The following is a 24,304-nucleotide window of genomic DNA, read 5'->3' as shown; positions in this document are numbered from 1 at the left end:
ATAGTCACCTAGTCTGCTTCATTTACTGAGGTTTTACATGTATCAATGGCCACCAAGACGCGACTCATGGAGACTCATGTTCGCACCAGCAAGCGCGACCTGCCCGTCGCCACAACAAAACATTTGTCTGTTGATGCGGTTCCCCTCTGCTTGCGCTATCGTTGCCACGTAAAATAACATTCGGCGCATTGTTTAAGCATCTTAGCTTTGCCACTGCATTCGAACGACTGAAAAATTGAGCACTTAGTGAATGAGTCAAACCAGTGGTGAATCGCGACCATTTGCCACTGCTCGCTTCATGACCAACCTAATCGAATTGTGGCCTTCGAGATGCTAACAATGCGCCATCACTGAGGAGATCTCGGAGACTGCCTCAACATTGCCATCTATAATAACGCATTTTGTCTACGCAGGCAATCGTCATTTGTGCTACGACGTACTTTAGTCTATTAGACTTTGTGAATAGCTCAGCGCTTTGTAAAAAAATTGCAGGAGTCTTTCTCGAACGAAATAGCTTTGAAAGTTTTTCACCAAACCTAGCGAAATGTAAAAAGGTTAACAAGCCACATTGATATCATTCTTTGTTTTTTCTTGGCCTGTCTGGCCAGTGCCTTCTCTATTGTTCTGTGCCTCGGAAAAGGAGAGGAAAACAAAGGTAACAAAACCGTACTAGGCCATGAGCTCTAGTACGGCTTTTCGCCGCCACGCGCCGCCACCAGAGTAGGATCATCGTCGCTAATGGAGACGTAGGGTGCGACTGTATTCGCAGCTGTTAAATGCTTGAGCTTTCGACTGTATTCGCGTTGTTTCGAGTACAATCAACACTTTTGTGAACGCGAACCCTGTGGCACTTGTTGCTCTTGGCAACCAGCCCATTTTAGATGCATGTGTCGTTCGCGGCTATAGCTGTTCGATGCGCTCGCGCGTCGTCTGCTACGCCGATACGAGAGCGCACGCCAGTTGGAATCCGATGCGCGGAAAATAGTTCTGTCACCGTTACGTTCGCTTCCATTTTTGAAAGCAGTGTTTGCCAGCATATAATGGGAAAGCTTGGGCGCTGAAAGAGCCCCTGTGCGTGCTACCGTCTACTCGTGTAGCAGACTACACGCAAGCCGGGAGTGCATGCGCTGAATGGCGCGTCACGTCGTTAGACTTCCTTAAAAGCGGTGCGTGATGCCGCGTTCCCTTCGTAAAGATTTTGCGAATTACATTTGTTGCCACCGCAAGGAAGACACAGCTGGCGCCAAAAATTGAGAACCTGTGCCGTGTGATTCCATCATTTAGGAACTCAAAACAGTTAAGTCGTGATGGTGCAAAAACAAACGAAAAGAGCGTGTTCTGCAGCGCGTCTCCTGCAACACATGAGGCTCTGCAGAACCTGCATGCCTCTTTTTTTCTTCTATGAAGTCTTCTGTTCTGAAATGGCGGCCGCATACTCTAGTTAACATTGAAGCTGTATTAGCCCTAGCAAAAATTCCTATACAAAAACTAATAGCCTATGAGGTTATTGACACTAATACAGTCTGTTATGTCTATTAGTGCATTAGCCTAACAGATATATTGGTGTATTGCTCTATTAGTCTTATAGGTCTATTGGTGTGAAATAAAATGTTGCAGTGCACCAGATACAGAGCAAAAAACAGGCATAATTGCTAGAAGAATTTATTAGCACAGCATATATTTTTACAGATTCCTCTTTCGGGATCTTGGTCAGGTCAGTAATGCTGATTGCCAGAGCTTTTACTCCACCGCTTCGACCAGAGAATGTGCTTTTAAGAAAGAGGTTTAAAAAACCTGGGCAGAAACATACACACATATAGAAACATTTAAAAGCAGGGGTGCTAGTCCTGCCACAAAATGTTTAAGGTGGCAGTATTTGCTTCTAAATGGGAATAATATGGCCCCACAATTTCCAAACTAATTTAGGACAAAGTGTCATGTGCTTAGCTCGACATGTTTATTATAATGAAAAATGACACCACCTCACACGACAGAAGAATCAGAAAGCACATAAAATGAACTTAAGATGTTCTTTATGTTACATCTAAACATCGAAAACAACCCTAGGCAGAAATCTTGCACGGCATCAGGTACGTCATTGCTGCTATGCTGACAGCAGTCGGCCCAATGACGCTGTACTGAAGTACATCAACCGTTCGGATAAAAAAAGAAAGAAAATAACTTCATACTATACTATAGAAGCATAATTAAGTAGGATAATTACCTCCAAGTGGTAGGATCGGCACCGGAGAAAACATCACATTGATGCACGCTGATGGATCCACAGAGCCGCGAAGCACAGAGGTAAAAACAGTTGCTTTCCGTTGTTTTCAAGTCGCACATCGCCCACAGATCAAACTATACAAATATACTACTGCACGAATAAAATTGCCGAGGCGCCAACACATCGACTTCCTTAAAAACTCATCGTTCACTAAAAATCACGCACGCCTCGCCTTGACATGGCAGCCATCAATGCACAGGTGCTGTGCGCTACTACGGCTGACTACGGTCGCAGTTTTACGTGATCCCTTCTCTATGATACAGCTCCTTGATGTCTATAAACATTACAGCTTTTTATATGCGTTATTAAGTTATATGCGTTATATATACTAATTGTGGCCATGTTGTCCCTGCAAACTTCTTAATCTCATCCGCCCATCTAACTTTCTGCCGCCCCTTGCTACGCTTCCTTTCCCTTGGAATCCAGTCCGTAACCCTTAATGACCATCAGTTATCTTCCCTCCTCACTACATGCCCTGCCCATGCCCATTTCTTTTTCTTGATTTCAACTAAGATGTCATTAATTCGCGTTTGTTCCCTCCCCCAATCTGCTCTTTTCTTATCCCTTAACGTTACACCCACCATTCTTCTTTCCATAGCTCGTTGCGTCGTCCTCAATTTAAGTAGAACCCTTTTCGTAAGCCTCCAGGTTTCCCCCCTTACGTGAGTACTGGTAAGACACAGCTGTTATACACTCTTGAGGGATAATGGCAACCTGCTGTTCATGATCTGAGAATGCCTGCCAAACGCACCCCAGCCCATTCTTATTCTTCTGATTATTTCAGTCTCATTATCCGGATCCGCGGTCACTACCTGCCCAAAGTAGATGTATTCCCTTACCACTTCCAGTGCCTCGCTACCTATCGTAAACTGCTGTTCTCTTCCGGGTCTGTTAAACATTACTTTAGTTTTCTGCAGAATAATTTTTAGACCCACCCATCTGCTTTGCCTCTCCTGGTCAGTAAACATGCATTGCAGTTGGTCCCCTGAGTTACTAAGCAAGGCAATATCATCATCGAATCGCAAGTTACTAAAGTATTCTCCATTAACGCTTATCCCCAATTCTTCCCAATCCAGGTCTATGAATACCTCCTGTAAACACGCTGTGAATAGCATTGGAGAGATCGTATCTCCCTGCCTGACGCCTTTCTTTATTGGGATTTCGTTGCTTTCTTTATGGTGGACTACGGTGGCTGTGGAGCCGCTATAGATATATTTCAGTATCCTAGATGCGGCTCGTCTACATCCTGATTCCGTAATGCCTCCATGACTGCTGAGCTTTCGACTGAATTAAACGCTTTCTCGTAATGAATGAAAGCTATATATATAAGGGTTGGTTATAGTCCGCACATTTCTCTATCACCTAATTGATAGTGTGAATATGGTCTTGTGGGCAACCAGCCGGCAACTACCAAGTCCACCTCTGAACATGTTATACTTGTCTCTCACTGTCTTCTTTTTTTTTTATTCGCACACGCGCTGCAGTGTCAGTAACTGCAAGTAACTGTCAAAGAAATGCCTCTGCAATGAAAACCGTGTAACGATGCTGCGAGACACTTGTTTTTCTTCTGCCGTCTTTTATGGCTATTCCATTTGATGATACATTGCTCACCTTTATGCTCTGTGTGATCAAAAGTGAGCTTCTAAAGCTTCCCTTAATTTATTGTGTACAGGTAGACATTGGCGGCGGAACGCTCATTTATAAGAGCATCCTCGATCAGCTGAGCCGGGCCTGCTACTGAGGCAGTGGCTCTGGCCCTGGAAAATTTGCAGGGGAACTTTTGCTCGACGTCTTTACTGATGGTGAGCTCCGCGGCAAGTCGCCCTTTTGGGGGCAAGAGCTGTCTTCGGAGCGAGACGGTTACGGCGGAGGCCCTCGACACCGTATGTGTGGAGACTGTGATAGGTGTTTACACTGTTATATTACAGTCATTTAGTCTTAAATAATTAAATCAGAATATGCGTATAAATTTCAGAAAGCCTATTGTGCTTATACAAACTGTACTGTTAGCAACTAGCTGTAGTAGAGCAAGTATTCCTAATAATTAGTCTAGAAAAACAAATAGTTCACTTCTTTTATTATTAACACTATGGCCGCGATATTATGCACAATTTTTAGATGCCTGATCAAACAAATGATTGGTTGAGTTATGGATTGATCATAGCTGGCCAGATAGCACACATGTAATCCTAGGTGTACTTGTGCACTAGCTGGTTCCCATGGCACAGTTTAAAACATGCTCGGCGATTTGCTATGTGCTACCTATTTTATAGTTTTTTTTTACTGAGAAAAGCCTGCAAACATTCTCAGGACTTCAAGGATGAACTTAGTGATTGTTGCTATTACAAAGTGCCCAATATATGCGGCTTATGTTGCATGAAAGGCTCACTCTAGCAGGACCTTAGTAACTGCACAGAGCTGGAGAGTCCCATCGCATTGGTGTGACAGTCACGTTGAGCATGGAGCTGATTTAATCCATTCGCGGCTTATCTGACCCGCACTGCTGGGATGTGTAAACTGCAGGCTGTACCTACTTTAAAAATGCTGTATGTTTTCTCTGAAACTAATTAAAGAGGGACAGGAAGTTGTGCCTTGCAGATGGAATGTTTTCATATGTTGTTTTCAAGCCTTGCTTTGCCACAGTGGCCATCAGATAATTTAAAAGGTACTGCTGTTCGTAATAATCATTTAATGAAGGAGAACACAAAAAATGTTACAGGATTTTTCAGGCGGATAATTCGAGCATGAAGCTAGTTTAATCTGCATAGAATCTCATTTAGTTGTATACTTTCTGTCCGGCAGCTGGTACAAAGCTCTTGCCACATTTACCATGACTCATTGTACTGTTGTTACAGCTCCTTATACAGAACACCAATAGCACCTTGATTAAACACGAAAGCTTCTAGTACATGTTCATTGCCTAGCTTTGTGACTTAAATAGGTATTATTCTCTGCTAATTTAATTTGCTAAAGCTGCGCATTGTTTATTTTATCCTTTCGTTTTTCAGGATACACCTGCTCAGTTTCCGGGAGCCAATCTTCCCTACATCAAAAGCAGCCTGTCCTTGCTTCTTTCGCAATAAATAAAATATGTTATACTATGCCTTTTTTATGACTTCTTGTTGGTTACAGTTGGCTGCCCTTCATTTCGAATCTCAGTAAGCATTATCTTACATGAAGTGATTGTAATGAAGACTAAATGCGACAACTTTATGAAGATACAGTTCAATACAATGACAACCCAATGGAAAAACAGTAAAATGAAAATCCAACAAAGATCCTATAAAACAACGCAATCGAAATGCAATGAAGATACCATGGGAAAACAACACAATAATACTCCAATGGATATACAATGGATTCATGGGGGCCACTTTTCCATGACTGTTCAACAAGTGCTCCATGAAATAACAATGGAATTTATACATATTTACTGTCGGTACAATGACGTAGCGATGGAAAATTATAATTTCCAACATGTTTTCGAAAAGTGCTTATATATATATATATATATAACGGTCACGGAGCATGAGCAGTATACTAGTAACATGGTATATATACAATTTTCTTTAAAACGCCGAAAGAATTATTGCAGAATATGGACAGGTTTAGATACGAATAAGACGTTTCCTAGTTCGTACCTGCAACTTCGGAAGTTTTTTTCTAATGTATCTTGCGTTTTCGAATTCCAATGTTTAAACTTGAATAATTATGCGGTTAAACAGCCCGCATATTGTGTAATTTTCTGAATACACAAAATTGTGATGATGATCCCGGCTCTGATGAATACTCTTCGAATGCCCTTGAATAACCTGCATACTCCGTCAGCTCGAAGTTCAGTGCAAGTACTGGATGCCCTAAATTCTGTACTTGCAAGTCGTCAGTAAGCGTCATGGCTCAACCGCAGCATTCTATTCGCACTCAAGTCAAAAAGGCCACAGTTCACTTTAAAGATATACTGCCACGCACTGCAACGTACTGCTAACGGCCACAGGTCCTTTGGTCTTGCGAAGTGACTTCAATGCGCATCGCCAGCTATGGGGAAGCAGCAAGATTAGCTTCAGACAGCAGAATAACGGCAGCTCAATGTATCGACGGGGCACTCGCTTCGATTTGACTGATTTCAAGGCACTTTGCTGCGTGCACACACAGTGTTCACTCTCTCCCGCTTTCCTCTTTCTAGTCCCCCTTTCTCTTCCCCCATGTAGGGTAGCAAACGCGACGCTCGTCTGCTTGACTAGAGCGGACAAGAACAGGCTTCTATTCGCGTCCTCCTATAGCGCGTTCGAGTATTTGTGAGCATTTGCTAATGTTAGCACGGTGGGCAACAACGTCTTAAGATTCCGCTTCTGCAGAAAAAGCAAATCACTTAGGAAGTGTCTCGCGTCTTCGAAGGTGGGCACAAATATCGTTCGACTCCCCGCGAGATGCGGATTCACGACAACCTCAGCGACATGCCATACACTGCGCCTGCCTTCCGCATCCTAAGCACGCGGCCTGAGACTGGAGACGTGGTAGCGCGAGATGCCCTTTTCGTCGCACGGATAGCTTTAACCTCGCGCCAACGCCTGCAATGCCACCGCGGATAAATGCGATCACGAGTGAAATCTTACACACAGCACACACGACACTTAACACGCACACAGCAAAGAATGGATCGTTGCAGTGTAACTCACGCGCACAGAGAGTGCTCCCAGTTGGTAAGCTTTGATGACCAGAAGTCGCGACGCGTTTCACGCGAGTGTGAGCGAAGAGTCCGACTGACGTTCCTTTTATAATGGCCTCACCACGTAGCGCTCGTTAAGGACGATCAGCCTGCGAGCCGCGTGCGTTTCATCCTTGGAAGGTTGCACCATAAGGGATGCAATCGTGAGGATAAGCGCGTGGTCATCGATCCTTTAGCTATTGAAACAACAGAGAGAGAGAGAGAGAGAGGACCCTGCGGAACGCGCCCTCCATATCTCCCTTCGCGGCCTGATAAGAAACAATACGGAACGCGAGAAACTGAAAGGGATGCTCGCTCTAAGGGAACACGACGCGTCAGCGAAATCCGAAAGCATGTTTTTGTGCAGTGTGGTGAAGTTATTTGGGGGGCTAATAAGGCATCCGGACTTGTCGGTATTCAGGTTAAGATATCGAAAAGCAATATTGATGTCTTATGCGTGCATTTTTGTCGCGTATTTAACCTTGCGATAAGTAGTAATGTTTACCCAAATATACTGAAAGCGTCAAAAGTTATCCCTGTGTACAAAACTGGTGACCCGAACCATCCGAGTAGTTATAGACCAATTTGAATTCTTAGTGTAGTTAGCACACTATTTTAAAAGCTTATTGTACTGCAGTTGAATGCATTTCTTGTAAGCAATAACATTATCTGGGCGCAACAGCATGGCTTTGTTGCAGGCACATCTACATCAGCCGCAGTTTTAACTCTTTCGCCATCCCTTAATTCTGATCTTAACAAGAATAACAATGCTGTCAATTTTTCTTGATATACGAAAGGCGTTCGGCACAATCTGTCACTCCCTACTGTTAGAAAAACTGGAATCTTATGGAATGGTTGAAAACTCGCTTCAATTCATCCACAGCTACTTTAAGGTACGAAGGCAACAAGTGGTAATTAACAAACATCATTCTGCTTTCACCAACATTATATGCGGTGTACCACGAGACTCGGTTTTAGGCCCTATTCCGTTTTCATTATGCATAAATGATTTAGTGGACGCACTTAAGCTGTCAAAAGTCTTGATGTATGCTGAAGGCACCGCCTTAGTTTATTCATGAGACTCACTCTCGTAACTACAAGACGTTATATCTGGCGAACTGCTAAAAGTAGGTAAATGGTTTTCAAAAAATAGGCTAGCCCTAGATAATGGTAAAACTAAGTATATGATATTTCACTCCAACAGGAAAATACTAGATTACAGTGCGTTCAATTTCACCCTAGTGAACCGAACTCTAAATCGTGTTGATCATTTAAATATTTAGGGGTTACTTTAGACTGTCAGTTGCATTGGAGAGAACAAATTAGGGTTGTCTGTAGAAAACTCGCTTTCAGCTGTTACACACGGGCCCGTGACCGGCAATATTTTCTTCGCGTTTTGCTTCGTTGCATATACTTTTCTTTGTTCCATACCCGCATGGGTTATTGCTGTGAAATATGAGGCCTAACATATAAAACTTAACACCTATACTGCTGTTGCAAAAACGTGCCCTAAGAACAATAACATTTTCCTCAATTCGTCATCCTTAGTAGCATTCTGTTTACTGACCTTCGTACTCTTTCTCTTACGGCATTAGGAAATAATATCACTTGTTTAGTTCACAAAATACTCAAAACCAACTTCCCCTTACCCAACACCATATTTAACTTCGCCCGTGCAAACACCAGGCTAGCAACTAACTTTAAGTTAAACCTTCCTTACTGCAGCAATTTCTACGGCGAACGGTTATTAGAGTTCGTTGGTGCTATAACTTGGCGCTATATGTATTTTTGTGTATTGGACCAGCTAGTAGCCACATGGGCTATTGGTCCAACTATTTTTGTACGCATTCCTTGAATTCTTTAAATAAAGCTCATTATTTGATTGATTGATTGATTGATTGATTGATTGATTGATTGATTGATTGATTGATTGATTGATTGATTGATTGATTGATTGATTGATTGATTGATTGATTGATTGATTGATTGATATTTTCAATAAGAGGCGCTAATTAGGGACGCATACAGAATTGGTAGCGTGACAACTCAACTCTTGCGCTATTTGGAGTTCGTAGAAATGTTACGACAGCTGACGCAGCTATTTACTACTTTCACTGAAACGCTGAACTGAAATCGTTATTTTAACCCGACGCTGTTGGACGGCGCCTATCGCGTTGAGCTGTTGAGCAGGAAGCGTTCGATCCACGCGGCGGCGGCCGCATTTCGATGGGGGTGAATCGCGAAAATGCTCCTGCATCTAAATTTAGGTGTACGCCAAGTGCTCCAAGGGAACGTCAGTCCCCAAACAGAGCCTACCTCACAATCAGATCGTCGTGAACCCTAGAACGGATTTAATTAAATCGATATGACTCGTTCGTGTGCTTACCAACGCCTGCCCCCACCGTGTTGCTGAACACTACCACGGTATTTGTCCGCGTAGGCATTGTGGAATGCGAGAAATATTCCGAAATGTGAATAAATACCGCTTTTCGTAAATGTTCTAAACAGGATAATTCCGTTTCAAGAGTACCAGACGTGTAGTCGAACATCTAGAAATCTTCTTATACAGCTCGTGATTCCATCTTAAGTACACCGTTAAAACGATGGTGGCAAAAATAAAAGTTTCATCTCGATAGTGCGTACCAACTTTTCCATCGAATTTCGTTTCTTAATGAAAAACTGCGCGTCGCGTGCAAACATTTTACAAAAAAACTTATTTCCTGCGTAACACCGCAATATTTCGCACGTACTGTCAAGAAATGCGTTGCTTAAACATGCTCAGAATTTATGAGTTCCACTGCCCTGTTAAGGAGTCTGGAAACCAAAAGTATAACGCAAAGGTTGCGAACTTCGTAAAATGAATATTGTCCTGAGCATTGCACCAAATTTTAATGCTTCTGTTGAAACTACGGTGTTTGATAAATATTTAGTTTTGCCGACATACGGAGGCCTTATATACAGTGTAGTTATTCGTAAGCCTAAACGTGAGGCTTACATAATTTTCCTCCGTAAATTTAGTGGCCGCGCGATCCATGTAAATATACATTACAAAATGGATTTAAAAGAACCGAATTGAGAAACTATTCTGAAAGTGTTATCAAATATAACTTTGTTTCCAGAGAGAAATTTTTAAAAATCTAGGTTGTCCCTCATCATATTTGGTATGATTAAGCGTTTTCCCTTTCACCGCACATGACGTCAGCGTTCTTTCGGTTTAGTGTCGGCCCGCGTTGTCAAAGCGCACGCACAATGAAGATGGCAAGGTAAATGTATACGTGGCAGCAAACCTCCGAACGATGGATGGAATCTGGGGTTTTACGTGCCAAAACCACGATTTGATTATGAGGCACGCCGTAGTGGCGAGACTGAATTAGTTTTTCAGGTGTCGCAATCGCATCCATGTGCAGAATATCATTCCTTTGCAGGCCATAGAAAGCATTGACTGTTGAGTGTTCTTGTATCGTCGGACGCCAATACCCGTCGGCCAGCGCAGTCGCACGAAGGCAGCTAAAATGAACAATGACCTGGTGGTCGTAACTCACTACTTCTGACTTGACACGCTGACTCGCGATGAAACGCAACTGAAAAAGGCCGCGCGCCACCGGAATTCAGACAAAGGTGGGCGAGCCATGCCACATACTTGTTATGGGGATGTATGGTGGCACATGAACTTTACGAGTATGATTTTCTGTACACTAGGAGAGCAGCACTGCATTTTTTTTATTTGTCAAATACTGCCAGCTGCTCATTAGCGGCCAAGGCAGGAGTGGGTACAAGTGGAAAGTAGAGCAAAAGCAAACATACACTACTAGCAATAGCATAAAGTTGCAAAATGAATACTGTCCATGACACAGAGCAAACAACGTTGACAGAAGTTCAGCAACACTTGACAGTTCACCAATGAGGCGTATATAGTGCAAGGTAAATACACCTGGTAGCGAAGCTTCCATAGGGGCCCATACGTTCAAAACATGGCGGTCCATCGGCGGTTCATGGGGTTTAACGCCATCTGTATGTGGTGGGAACACTTCCGGCGGAAGAAAAAAATAATGTGACGCCATGTCCGTTAAAAGCAGAAGTGACGTCATCTTGTTTTCGAAGGCGCGAAATTTGTTTTGTTGGCCTGCTTTTGGAGCTATATATTCAAATGCCTCGGCATTCGACTTGATGGGCGTTTCGAGCTTTCAGCGCGGAAAGCGATGCAGGAAAAGCCAGCCGTACGGTTGTCGAAATCGCACCCCTGCACACAACATACTTTCTTTGGAGGCCGACGAAAGCTTTAGGTGTATGCTGATCCTATCGTCGGACGCCAAGCTCGTCCGCCGGCGCAGTAGCACGAAAACAACTACACGATTATCTGGCGGTCGTAACTCACTACTTTTGACTGAAAAGATTAAGAAGCGATGAAGCTACTAGCGTCACTAAATTCAAACTTCGACAAGCAAGAAGGCACAAACTGTGAGGGGGGCGTATTTCAACAGGTGAACTTTACGAGTGCGCCTTTCTACTCATTTCAAGCCGTGCTTGCAATGCGAGTGATAGCGGCGCCAACGCCCCCTGTAACGATGGGCGCCGAAAATAAATGCATTTATTAATAATAATAAAATTGAATAAACTTGTATTTTCTTAACTCGTCACGAATATATAAAATTGACCAGGAATTTTATTTTCGTTGAATGAATCTAACTGTGTCTTGCTTGAATTAAAGAATGCTTTTTTCGTTCCCAATGTTTGTTCCCTCCAAACATAGTCGCGCTTCAATCGCTGCTCCCATAACCCCCCTTGCTGATGTCGGTGACAATCTGTACTGGACCGCTTTTCGCCTGAAGCTTCGCGACCTATTTGGATCGACCTTGTATAGTGTATGAAAAGTAAGAAAAATCACTCATGCTCGAACAAACCAAAATGCCAAAACATACTCATAATAACTGAGCACAAGTGCGAACAGATTTTGAACAAGAGCTCTATGATTTATTCTACAGGTCGCAAAAATTAAGGCAATGTCAGCATACGCTATGTCACATAATCTTTCAAAGCAGTAAAGAGTGAATTGATTGATGGCACGTTCACAATCGCTGCTGGCAAAGCGTTCCATTCTGCTATGGATCGGGGAAAGAAGGGAAAGCGATGTGCGTAAGTTCTGGTCTGAGGCATTACAATTGTTTTATCATGTTTCCATCTGGTTGCCCTGGCTCTGTTAAACTGCACGTAAGAATTGAAGTCTAATTTTATCTTATTGTTGATTATAATATAGAGTAACTGTAGCCGATGAAATTTTCGTCGCGTTTCGAGTGTTGGAACGCCGTTTCTTTTCATGGGATTGCTAACCGATATGTGCCTGCCGTGCTCGCTGAAGATAAATCTTATTGCTCTTCTCTGAACACTTTCGAGTGCGTTAATATCTGATTTGGTATGCGGGTCCCAAACAACGTCAACGTATTCCAGTAAGGGTCTTATTAGTGATGTATAAGCGACCAACTTGGTTTCAGATGGGCGGTGTTTCATGCGATGTTTCAAGAGCCAGAGTTTTCTTGAAGCCACCGAGACAATGTGTTTATTGTGGCTACTCCAATTTAAAGTTGCGGAAACGTATACTGATAGGTGTTTGAACTCAGTAACAGTTTTGAGTGGAACCTGGTTTATTTTGTAAGTGTTGGCTAGCGTGTTCTTTTTACGAGTCATGGTCACTTTGGTGCATTTTTTTAGGTTTAGTTTCATGTGCCACGATGCACACCAATCGTTAATCAACGCCAATAAATCATTCAGAGCGAGATTATCTGCGGGTGTTTGTATGTTCAAATACGATACGCAGTCATCGGCAAAGAACGACAGCTAACTGGTGAATTAAACTGCAGGTCGTTGAGGTAGATAAGAAAGAGACGCGAACCGAGTACCGAAACGTGAGGAACCCCAGAAATAACTGGTGCTAGATGCGAAGGAGTGTTGCCTATGTGAACATACTGGTGGCATTGGGAAAGATGAGCTTCGATCCAGTTGGTGATTTGATCATTATGTAAGAGACTGCGAATTTTTGATAATAAGTTAGTGTGGCATACCCGATCAAAAGCTTTTTCAAAGTCGAGAAAAACCATGTCACTTTGCTCACCTTCATCTTGTAGTTCACTAAATTTCACTAAACTAAACTTTCACTAAATATTATAAAAATATACTTCACGCCCCACTCTGTATATCTGTAAAAGAACACATTGGGTATACTATCTGGACCCGTAGACTTCTTGGTGTTTAGGTTCAACAGGGCCGAAAATACACCTTCCTCAGTGATGGAGAGATTCAGTAATTCGAGTCCTCTATGTTCAATGAAGTACGTTGACTTCATGACCACTAGGAATATATACTGAAGAAAAGTAATCGTTAAAGAAAGTACCTATTAAGTAATCAACACTTTCAACTACGTCATTAATTCTTAGTTTCGTTACAGGATCCCTTTTCTGAGTTAAGTATCTGCAAAATTTGCTGAAGTCAGTTTTGAGAAAATGCTGCATACGGACGTTAAAGAAAAACTATTTGGACGATTTGAGCTGAGAGCGTAGTTCACTGCGCAGAAGTTGAAACTCACCTTTACCAACACCATTGACTGCACGAGACGGAGGCTTCACACGGCGCTTCAAGTGAAGGATGTCACGCGTGTTCCGTGGCCTTTGCCTTGTCTGCTTTGTAAGTTTCTTTGGTACAAATGTTTCGATGCACTCATGAACGACGCTCTTAAAAAAAAGTCACAATTGATTAACACTCGTAGTGCCGGATGCTTGATTGTGCTCAAAGATTTCGAACTTTCGTTCCAAGAAGTCTACAATGCATATGTCCTCAGCATTTCTAAAATTGAAGAATGTTTCTGCAGTCTATCGGGACACTGAGCGCGCCATGTGGCTTGTGAAAAAAAAAAACAGTTTTGTAATGCGACTATAGTAGCTAGCGAGTATCCTAGTTCACACATTTTGTCAGAGGTTAAGACGAGATCAAGAATTCAACTGGCATTGTGGCTTGTGCGTGTTGGTGCTTCTACTACTTGTTTTAAAATAATAGAAAAGGCAATATCTAGAAACAATTCAGAATGGCGACAGGACGACGAGACTCGCAGCGTGCTCCAGTTGGTTTTGGCTCGAATAAAATCCCCACAAAAGATAATATGAACGCCACGCTTGCAGTGTGCTAACATGAAGTCTTGCAACGATTCAAGCACAGAAAGCTCAGCATTTGGTGGCCTGTAAACTGCACCAATTAGTATATTATGAGTGCATAAATGAACAAGTGTCCAAAGCATCCTGCATCCTGTGCGTCCTGCAGGACTTCTATTAAAGTTTTTCCAATCCAATCCAAAGCATTTCAACATTGTAGGTATGCGGTATCACGGTGTAATTGTTGCCTTTTTTAGTACAACTGCGACACCACCCCCTCTAGAATTACGGTTTCGACGGAATATTTCGTGCGAGTTGCGTACAATCGCCTCGTCGGAAATTCCATCATGTGGCCAAGTTTCGGAAAGCAAGGTGACGTCAAGATCGTACGCTATAAGTCGTCCTTCAAGATTAGCAGTTTTGTTCATAATACTTCTAGCATTAATAGCCATTGCAGAGAAAGTGTCTAGCTTAGGGGGAGATATCACCGCTCTTTCCGCAACGCCCCTTCAGGACATTTCAGCGCAAACAGCCGGATAAGTTGCAACTGATACAATGTATCAGTTGTAACGGCATGTTGCAACTGATATGAACGCGAATTCCCCGTACCCAAGCAGGCGAGTAAAAGTATGTATTTATTGTCCATTATAACATTGAAGAGAGATACCTTTTCTTTTTGTTTCGTCGCCGCACTGAAATGACATTGCTTAGGAGTTTTATTATGCTTTAATTAAATAAGGTCACGTCTCGTTGCTGTTTTGTCGATGCAGCCCGGTATTTGTAGCAGTAACTTAGCGCGATAAAAACACGGAAACAAGAAAGGCGGACAAGGACAAGCGCTACTCACAATTGTTTAATGGAAGCAAGGATAGTACGTACATACACTCTATAAACAGCTGCACCCTTTGGGGTGAATATTTGTCCCACGACAATAATCGTCATCTGTATTGCCCGCGTTTCCTTTCTTTAACGCTGCGAGCCCGGTACTTTCCAGTCACGAACGGCATGCGCGTTATCAGTGTGACGCAGCATTCTCGACAGGAAAGTAGCGAGCGCCGAGTTTTCAAGAAAGGAAACGCAAGCAAGGCAGATGACGATTATCGTTGTGGGACAAGTATACACCCCAAAGGGTGCAAACTGTTTTAGAGTGTATATATCCTCTTGTCATGCATGCGCCTACACCCCTAGGCAAAGTTACGCCCTTTGGAGTGCGCCTCCTGCCACACAACGATAATCGTCATCTGCCTTGATGCGTTTCCTTTCTTTAACGCTGCGAGCTTGGTAATTTCCAGTAACGAACAGCATGCGCGTTATCAGCATGATAGCATTCCCGACAGGAAAGTAGCGGGCGCGGCGTTTTCAAGAAAGGAAACGCATCAAGGCAGATGACGATTATCGTTCTGTGGCAGAAGGGGCAATCCGAAGGGTGTAACTTCGCCTGAGAGTGTACCAAGCAGAAGAGAAACAGGTACATGCACATCAAAGGCGGTTGCGCAAGAAGGTAAATTCGGCATCTAGTAATGTGATAAAAGGCTCACTTACACACCTATCTCTGTTCTTCTTGATAAAGAAGGCCTCAAGAGCGAGCCTGGTTGCCGCTCCTGCCCAAAATAGTAGTCGCAGAAAATCGAGCGTCACAACCACACGCGCTAACATGAACCACCAAATGTGCTCCCTTATCCTCGTTTTTCTTTAGTTTTTGCGCATGTTTCCTTAAACGGTCATTCACACAACGCTCGGTTTGTCCAATGTAGAACTGCCCACAAGGGTGCAAGGGAAATGCGTAAACAACCTCTCTGGAGCACTTAACAAAGGGCTTCTCATGCCTCGTGCGGCAGCCCCGCCTACTCTCACAGCAAACTCAGGAATACAGCTTCGAAAGCTTGTTGGGCGCAGAAAAAACCAGAGGAATACCATGACGGTACCCTGACGGAAAGGTGTTCGCCACAGTCACCGTCGGTCAAGAATTAAGAGAAAATGGCAAACTCCTCGGCGGTCCGGACGATGGCAGCCGAGGTTATGGAACAGGCCGCAATAGCGTTGGCCCTGCTGGAAAATGGGAGAACGACAATTTACAGCGACTCGAGATCGGCGGTCCGAGCATTCGCCAAAGGCACCGTCTCGAAACCGGTCTTGCGGATCCTACACCAAAAGGAAATCAAGCAACACACGATCGTTTGGTTCCCGCTCACATGAGACAGATCAATGGCGCCCCGCCCGACCTCAACGAGTCGGCTCACAGAGTTGCGCGAGTAGTCGTCGACCGCGTAGCTACCGGGTGGCGCGGCGCTGAGGTTCTGGACAATAGGGATCCCCCTGCCTCGTACAACGAACTCGCAAAGTACTTTTATCTGGGGAGGCGGAAGTATCCGTCACCGCGCAGTAAATTTAACAGGCCTCAGGCTTTGACAGTCAGACTCCTGTAAGTTGGTGCATACCCAGGCCCGGCCCTATTACACCAGATCTATCCGAAAATTAAAACTTCAAACTGCGCGCTTTTCTCAGACTTTGCCAACTTAGACCATATGCTCTGGCGGTGCCCCGCGTTACGGGGCGACCAAGACGTTACGTCGTCCAAGAGGGAGGCTGCCCTACGCAGTCCGGATTTTGAAGCCCAACTATGGGCAGTCCAACGGGTCCACGACATGGCGGAGAGGCTAGGTCTTTCTGTCTTGACGTGGGAGCGGCCCGCTACGTGCTAGTGCACGTCCCGCTGGACCTCAATAAAGTTTTTCCATCTATCCATACATGTCTTGTTTTCAACTTGAAAATGGTATTGATAATTTGTCCCCTTTGACAATTTTTGTCCCCTCCTGCCCTAGTGGCGCTTCAGTCACAGCTCCCATAACCATCCTTGTTGATACTGGGGACATTTCGTTGTTAACTGCTCTTCAGCCGAAGCTTCGCGACCCATTTTGATTGACCTTGGAGGTGCGGGGTTTCAACTCTTGCCTTGTCGCCAATAGACAACGCCAACAACCCTGCGTCTACGATATGGTGCTAGGCGCTTTCGAACTACGCAACGAACTCGAAAGTTAGGAATGCCTGCTACATAACGTTTACTCTTTAACATGCACGGCGAGTTTAAATTCGCGCAACAGAAACTTCAGTGATGCAGTTTTCGGGACAGCGCGATGGATGGCTGCTGCTTACAAAGCCTTTATTCTGGTTGCGCAAAACATCGCGCCTACCAGCGTAACAGAAAAGGAAGTGGTGGCTTGCACGCGCGCGCATCTACAAAATAAGTGAATGGCACTTGGCACAATACAAATTTTGTGAATGCAGGCAGTCGCTGGCACATGGGAACGAGACAAAACAGCACTCGCTTTTGTTTCACATATTTCTATGCACGGTGCCTTCTGGTGCATAGAACTGCCTCATACGTCATGCTTGATGCTGCAGAATATTGTGCTGCTGACATGTGAAACGCGCTTCTCATTTGGAACGACGTACTAAGTTCACATTTTGTCCAACGCCGTAAATGAGAGGCACGACAGACGCACGCCTTTCTTGATGTCTCCCGCCGCGATACACGGATTGTGCGTCTGGCACTTTCTGAAGAACGGCACGGTGGTTTACACATCACCACAAAGTATATTAAATTTATGGTGGCATAGAGCGGAGGGAGAGCTCCGCGAATCTGAAAGTTGTACTTTCGAATCCCCGTCCAGTCCACTACAGTTTACTGTCTTGGAGTATCGCCAGCATCGGCACCACAAAAAAATGCCGAGAGCCGTTGGGACATTACTAGTCCAGGTGCAACCAAATTGGGAAGACCCACTAAGCTTCAACAAAGACACTTCCTCACCAGAAGAGGAACTGGCCTCCCTGCAGGGCGCAGTATTCGGCAACTACCTACCCTCATGACCCTTACAATGAATGCATGGCCCTCAGCCCCAGCGGCTGCGGAGCGCCTAAGGCGGCCGTCAGACCTGCGACACGGCAGAGGGTGCTAAGAAACTCTTGATAAAGACACGTCGCCACTGGAAACTAAGCCTGACAACGTTTAACACGCTAAGCCTCTAGAGTGAAGCTAGCTTAGCAGGGCTGGTTGAAAAATTATCAGGGATTCCCTTGGATATAATTGGCTTTAGTGAGAACTTTTTGTGCGCAAAAAGACAGGGACAAAGAAGAAGGGCAACACAAGGACGAGCGCTTTCTAACAACTGGTTTTATTGTCGAAGAACTTCCTGCTTAAATACCCACAGATCTGCGCGATCTATTCAGACAGAGCACGCCTATAGCGCATATAACTCTTGAGATAAAATGCCGTGGACGAAAGCCACCCGGTAAACATAAAAACGTCAAGGCGCATGTAACAAGCACTTACGATGAAAATACGTTATAGATGTGATGACAACAGCGAATTTTCTTTATCCAGCAATGAAACAGAAGGATGGCTGATGCCTTTTTCCTTTTGTTTCTCAATCCAGTGCGCTTCTACAATTTCTCTCGCGGTTTGATTCTTATGCCTATAAAAAATTACGGTGCTACTAAGACACGGTGAGCAATCGCGTTCTTGACAATGCATAGCCAAATGCGTACCAGGGCGACCTTTCAGAATAGATAAGTGTTCCCTTAGTCTCGTGTTGATGTGTCTCGAAGTCTGCCCTACGCATACCTGACCACACGTCATAGGAATCTGATAAACAACGTTTTTCACGCAATCAACAAATTAGTTGTAAGTTATGGGGTTTTACGTGCCAAAACCACTTTCTGATTATGAGGCACGCCGTAGTGGAGGACTCCGGAAATTTCGACCACCTGGGGTTCTTTAACGTGCACATAAATCTAAGTACACGGGTGTTTTCGCATTTCGCCCCCATTCAACAAATTAGTTCTTACGCGGATGTCTAACGCTACATTCATTCTCTGCATCATCCTTTCTTTCGAACTTATTTTTAACCTTAGAACACGCACTACCAATTTAGTTTTTTGCTGAAAACACCGTTTTTACTTCGTAACTCCCGGCCACATTTTTAAGTCTATGTGAAAGGCCGTGAACATACGGAATCACTGTAACCTTGGAAGCCAAATCCTTCTGACTTTGACTCTTTGTGCATTGTTCTTTATCCTGTTTAAGTTTTTTTTCATTAGTCTATCGCATGACGCCAGCACCACAGCGTGCGGGTACCCAGCCTTTCTCAACCTATCAACTTGCTCAAGAAATGCAAAGTTTACAGTGTGGTGACATGACTTCATCAACGCTGACCGGAAACGTGAAATGACTATCCCATTCTTCACAAGCCTGGAATGGCTTGAGGCGTAGTTCATTAGCGGTTTTCCTGCTCAGGGCGAAAATGACCAACACACATGTTCCGGCAGAAATTCTAACTTGACATCAAGAAACTGTAGCCTATTATCTACAGGTACTTCCGAAGTAAATGTCAAGCCCTTGCCCAGAGAATTAAAGGCTTCTACTACCCTATTCCTGAAAGCACCCTTGTCGACTTGACAGCCTAACATCAAGTAGTCATCGACATATCTGTATACCTAAAAAAATAAAAGAGCTTCATGAATATGTTTAATTAACCATGAGAACGGTCAAAACTAAGTATTACGTTGTTACAATAACGGAGAAAAGGCAGACTAGGAAACAAGTTGGCAACTACGGCATCATTTCTAGGAATAATAGAACACAGATGTTGGGAAAAGTTGAGGAGAGAAAAAAACGTCGAATAATGTATACCTCCTTCAGGAAGCATAGCAACATGAAGTGGAGCTGGAAAGGCCCTAACGGAGATATAAGAAATGAAATTTGTCAACAACTCGAAGCAACGACAAGGGTTTGACATAATGGTTCTGAGAAAACACAATGTGGAGACAAGTAATTAAGGGTAAATGAGACATCCAGCCAATCGTAGTAATTGCTACAAAGGAAACTCATAAGGGTTCCTCGAAAGAAAAGCCTCGCAGTTGAAGGGAAATTTGTCCTGGTTCGGGGACTCGAGCCCGGGACCACCGCCTTTCCGGGGCAGCCGCTCTACCATCTGAAATAACCAGGCGGTTAGCTTCGAGTTCAAGTTCTGCTTGGACTTGTTGACCAATTCGACTTCGCCTTGCCATCTTCAAGACGCCTAGCTGACTCAGATGGTAGAGCGGCTGCCCCAGAAAGGCGGCGGTTCCAGGTTCGAGTCCGGGACCAGGACAAATTTTTCTTCAACTGCGAGGCTTTTCTTTCAAGGAATCCGTATGAATTTCCTTCGTAGCAATTGCTACGATTGGGTGGATGTCTTTTTCCCTTAATTAGTTCCCTCCACCTTACGAGTTTCCGCAGAACCATCACGTCAAAAGCGGGCGAATTCAGGCTGGTGCTCACAAACAAGCATGGAGCCTCAGAACAGGAGCATCAAGATAACATAGAGGTAATTATTGAAACAATAACTACGTTGATTCCAGAAGCAGCAGTTGAAATGGGATACAAGGCACCTAGGCAATCGTATGTAAGCGCTTCCATGAAACAAAGGACCTAATAATGAAACGACAAATTATGAAAGTGTCTAACTCATCAAACCAGATAGGATTCGCTGAACTGTGAAAACTGATCCACAAAAAGAATATCAGGGTTGTTCAACATTGTAACGTTAGAAACATTGAGAAAGGAGCAAAAAAATTACCACAGCAAGAATCAGATGGGAAGAAAACTTGGCATAGGACAAAGCAAGATGTATTCATTGAAAGATAAGCAGGGTAGTTTCATCACCAATTTCGATGATGTAGTAAAAGCAGCCGACAAATTTTACACTGACTTGTACAGTACCCAAAGCAGCCGCGCTACCTTTATTAGAAGTCGTGATGAAGAGGACGCAGACTCCTCCTATAACTAGCGATTAAGTTAGAAGGTCATTCCAAGACACGACCCTGGCCAAAGCGGCAGAAAGTGGAATAACAGTCGATTTAATAAAAGATGGAGGAAGTATCACGGTTGAAAATATTGCGGCCCTTCATACGCAATGACTCAAGACTTCAAGTGTACCAGAGAACTGGAAGAATGTCAGCGTTATACTAACCCACAAGAAGGGAGACGTCAAAGAATTGAAAAATTATAGGCCCATTAGTTAGCTTGTTTTCAGTATTGTATAATATATTCGCCAAGACAATTTCCTATAGAATCAGGGCAACACTTGAATCAGCCAAGAGAACGGGCGGGCTTTAGGAAGGGATCTCCTACAACGGATCCCATCCATGTGATCAATCAGGTAATTGGGAAATCTGCGAGTACAACCCTCTCTACATGGGATCCGCAGATTATGAGAAGGCATTTGATTCAGTAGAGATAGCAGCAGTCATGGAGGCATTGCGTAATAAAGCAGTACACGATGCCTGCGTGAAAATCTTGGAAAATATGGACAAAGATTCCACCGCTACCTTGGGTCTCCACAAGAAACCTAGAAAATTACCTATCATCAAAGGTCAGGCAAAGAGACACAATCTCTCAAATTTTATTCACTGCATGCTTTAAAAAAGTTTTCAAGCTATCAGTCTGGGAAGATATAGCAGTCAGAACGGCGAATATCTCAAAAATCTTCGGTTTGCAGATGGCAATAGTCTTTTCAGCAACGCTGGGGACAAATTGCAACAAACGATTGAAAACCTTAAGCGAGAAAGTGTAAGAGTATGCTCGAAGGATAATATGGAGAAGATAAGGGTACTCTTCAACAGCCTGGTAATAGAAAAATAATGCATAATCGCCAATCAGCCTCTGGGGTCTGTGCGAGAGTGCGGTTATCTAGGCCGATTAGTCCCAAGTGACACTGAGCATGAGAAGGTAACTTACAGAAGCATAAAAATGTGATGGAGTGCACACGCGAGGCGCAACCAAATCCTCATTGGAAGCTTACCACTGTCGTCGAAAAGAAACGTGTACAAGCATTGCATTTACCGGCGTTGACGTTTAGGGCAGAAACGTAGAGGTTAACAAAGAAGCTTGACAACAAGAACTTCGCAAACAGCAGTGGAACGAAAATATGTTAGGCTTAGCGTGAAGAGACAGGCAGATAATAGTGTGGATCAGAGAGAAAACAGCGATAGCCGATATTCTAATTCACATTAAGATTAAAAAATGGAGCTGGGCACACCATCTAACGCATGGGGTAAATACCCGATGGACCATTAGAGTCATAGAATCTGTGCCAAGGGAAGTGCAGTCGAAGACGGCGGAAAATTCTGCAGGGTGATGAAATTAGAAAACTTGCAGGCGCATGTTGGAATCAGCTAGCGCAAGGGAAGCGTAATTGGAGATCGCTGGGAGAGGCCTTCGTCCTGCAGTGCAAACAAACATAGGTGGCGGCGGCGGCTGCTGCTGCTGTTGCCGCTGCCGATGCCGCTGCTGCTGCTGCTGCTGCTGCTGCTGCTGCTGCTGCTGATGATGATGATGATGATGATGATGATGATGATGATGATGAAACTAAATTATGGGTCTTTACGTGCCAAAACCACAATCTGTCCGATTATAAGACACGACATGGGAGGGGGGGGGGGGATAGCGGAATAATTTTGACCACCTGGGGTTCTTTAACGTGCATGTGAAGACCAGGAGTCATCTGTTGCGTTTTACGGATGAAAGATGAATCAAAACATTATTCACTGTTTTCCACTCCTTTTTTATGCCCGTCACAAAAAGCATGAACAACAACGGAGACAACGAGAATCCTTGCTTTAGACTTCGGTGAACATTCACTATTTTAGTAGCATTCCTAACGTTCGTGTACAGTTTGTACTTGGTTTTCCGTTACTACCTCCCTTAACAGCTCCGCGAAAAAATCGTCTATGCCCGCATGCTTGCGAATATTTCATAGCAATGCCACCTTTTTCTTTTGTCCAGCGGCCGTGGCAATGCCCTGTCCGCATTGTCGCAATATGCCTTATCATCGCAGCTATCCATAAATATCTATTCTCGGCTATTGACATATGTACGCACGGAGTTAGTACAAACATATTGTCCAAATGTCTGCCCGGCCGGAACCCATTCTATATTTCCCAACCATATCTTATTGTCCACCCATTTTTACAGCTCCAACTGTATGGTTTCGATCGACATTCTTTATGTCACCGACGTTACTGTAATTTGCCTGTACGACCCCGTATTATCTTTACCACCTTTGCCTCTCTGGATAGGGTTCATCGCGATTTCACACCACACGCCCGCAATGTTCTCTGTTCGAGTAGCGCGCTCTCTCGCAATAAGCAGTTGTGCGTTGCTCTTTGGAACGAGACGTGTGATTAGCTTTATTAGAATTTCGCTTGGTCCTGCTGCCGTCTTATCAGACATCTGCTGCAACAGGCCGAGGTTTCTGAGTCTATGAAAGTTATGTAACGACGGCTATGTTTCTGCGCGCGTGTGTGTGTGTGTGTGTGTGTGTGTGTGTGTGTGTGTGTGTGTGTGTGTGTGTGTGTGTGTGTGTGTGTGTGTGTGTGTGTGTGCGTGTGTGTGTGTGTGTGTGTGTGCGTGTGTGTGTGCGCGCGTGTGCGTGTGTGCGTGCGTGCGTGCGTGCGTGCGCGTGTGTGTGTGTGTGTGTGTGTGTGTGTGTGTGTGTGTGTGTGTGTGTGTGTGTGTGTGTGTGTGTGTGTGTGTGTGTGTGCGTGCGTGCGTGCGTGCGTGCGTGCGTGCGTGCGTGCGTGCGTGCGTGCGTGCGTGCGTGCGTGCGTGCGTGCGCGCGTGCGTGCGCGCGCGCGTGCGTGCGGGAGTACTGAAATTAAAACTTGCCTCGTTGCAGTTCGGTTCAATCCCGAAGATCGTGCAACAGGGAGGTTTAGAAATAGCATCATACTCAAAAATGACTTTGCGTATTAGAAACCCGCACTCAACTTGCATTGTTATTAGTGCTTTTGCATTATTTTGTAAGCCTTGCCGATGGTATCTGCAAACTCTGGGTCCCAAATTTCTTAAATTTTTAACGTCGCAAAACCTCTACGTAGCGTTAGCTTCCCTACAAGGAAAAAAAAATAATGTGCAATGAGGACCAATCCCGAACGTGCTGCTGCCTCAAGTTTGCGTGTCTGAAAGCGCTAACGTGCACGCCGGATGAGTGAAAGAAATAGTCACGCCCTTGGGCATTATTAGCAACTGTTTTCATAAGTACCTAACATGGCGCACGGAAAAAGCAATGAATAGCCTGTGAAATGGCAGTGATGGGTCCAAATGAGTTTATGATAAAGCAATGCTTAGGAACACTTCCG

At 44.3% G+C, this 24,304-nt stretch overlaps 1 protein-coding gene across 3 annotated transcripts in view; it reads right to left on the bottom strand.

Moving 5' to 3' along the window:
* Positions 1 to 7,089, bottom strand: part of LOC126533982 (uncharacterized) — a 47,084-nt gene extending 39,995 nt beyond the window's left edge. The window contains exon 1 of one of the 3 annotated variants that reach the window (XM_050181199.3): positions 6,961 to 7,089. The gene's annotated coding sequence lies outside the window, so the exon portion shown is untranslated. Of the gene's footprint in view, positions 1 to 2,224; positions 2,719 to 6,960 lie in introns of those variants that run through there. The other 2 variants (XM_055072526.2, XM_055072525.2) reach the window with 2 other exon arrangements.
* Positions 7,090 to 24,304: the final 17,215 nt, after the last annotated feature.

This window comes from Dermacentor andersoni, chromosome 7 (assembly GCF_023375885.2).
Source record: "Dermacentor andersoni chromosome 7, qqDerAnde1_hic_scaffold, whole genome shotgun sequence".
Lineage (NCBI taxonomy): Eukaryota > Metazoa > Arthropoda > Arachnida > Ixodida > Ixodidae > Dermacentor > Dermacentor andersoni.
This window is presented reverse-complemented; position numbering and strand designations above follow the sequence as displayed.